Source organism: Sinocyclocheilus rhinocerous, unplaced genomic scaffold (assembly GCF_001515625.1).
Source record: "Sinocyclocheilus rhinocerous isolate Xijiao unplaced genomic scaffold, SAMN03320098_v1.1 scaffold1, whole genome shotgun sequence".
In the NCBI taxonomy this organism is placed as follows: domain Eukaryota; kingdom Metazoa; phylum Chordata; class Actinopteri; order Cypriniformes; family Cyprinidae; genus Sinocyclocheilus; species Sinocyclocheilus rhinocerous.
In genome coordinates, this window is record NW_015638974.1 from 1111090 (window position 1) to 1112572 (window position 1483).

Genomic DNA, 1483 nt, shown 5'->3' on the forward strand with positions numbered 1-1483 from the left:
GGAAGGATAGTGCACTAGACTGTGTGTGTGTGTGTGTGTGTGTGAGTGCTTATGTATGTGAGTTCTTATTCTAATTCTGTAGAAGGCAATTATCCTTCTACAAGTCATGAATGCGATTTAATTGTGTTAATTGTTAGATTGTAGAGCTGTTTTCTAATTGTTCCCTTTCCTCAGGGGCCTGCGCTATCTGCCCCCATTAAAAAGGCATCTCTCAAATGCCCCATGCTGTTACTGTATATTGTTTTAGTGTGCATTGAAGCAATATGTTTTTGCATGTTTTCCAGTAACCAGAGTCTAGTTTTGTTCTGTTATGTCTCGAATTCAAGCATCTCTTTTGCCATTGCTCATCATGGGGCATGGCTTGGGCATAGGGATATGCACACGAACCCTAAGTATTAAAGGGATAATTCACCCAAAAATGAAATTTTTGTCATCATTTACTCACCCTCATGTTGTTCCAAACCTGTATAAGTTTCTTTCTTATGCTGAACATAAAAGAAGATATTTTGAAGAATGCTGGTAATCAAACAGATGATGGTCCCCATTGACTTCCATAGTATTTATTTCCCTACTATGGAAGTCAATGCGGACCAACAACTATTTGATTCTTCAAAATATCTTCTTTTGTGTTCAACATAAGAAAGAAACTTATACAGGTTTAGAAACGACATGAGGGTGAGTAAATGACGATAAAATGTTCATTTCTGGGTGAACTATTTTTTTAAACTTGATATCTCATCCAGTACCATTGGGGACAGGAATGATATCTCAAATCATGTGGCTTGCTGGGAAGATACTTAGGGTTGGGCTCTTGCGCCACTAAGGAACCATGCAGAACACCCTATTAACCATCTAGAAACCATTCAGAACACCCAGGTAACCTCAAAGTAACATGCTGCATCCTGGCAACCACCCACTGCTCTTGCACAGGCAAACCCGAACCACAAGCTCCACCTGATATTAACATCCATTTTATATCTGAAAAGTATTTGGATTGCATTTGCACTTTCACTCCAGTGTGTCTCCACACATAATGTGAATCACCATTTACATATTACATGAGAAGTTGCGTTAACTGAAACATTTGTCATTTACCAAATTTTATAAACATTGGTGGATATTTTTTTGTGTTCATTTATTTATGAACCTCTTAGTATAGGATGTTAATATGGTTTAGAAATTTAAAAAGAGAGATATTCTTTGGGGAGAGAAATAAGAAAAACAAGATTCCTAGTGTAATAATCCAATATACTGTACATCGCTGCTTCCAACTAATTTTCTTTGGATGATTTTTTATTTCAGTCTGCTCCAATGTTTGCCAACATTTTTGTACTCAAATCAATAATGACTTGTTGCTTGATCAAAGTCCCTAATCTCAATTCATGCTGTTTGATGGTTTCTGACATTCATCAGCATGATGAAATATTACTTTCAGCCTTGTGCAAACACACACACACACACACACACACATGCACACGCACAC

At 37.2% G+C, this 1483-nt stretch overlaps 1 pseudogene; it reads left to right on the top strand.

The window, feature by feature from the left end:
• Positions 1–1483, top strand: part of LOC107750466 (dynein heavy chain 6, axonemal-like) — a 51010-nt pseudogene that overhangs the window by 41450 nt on the left and 8077 nt on the right.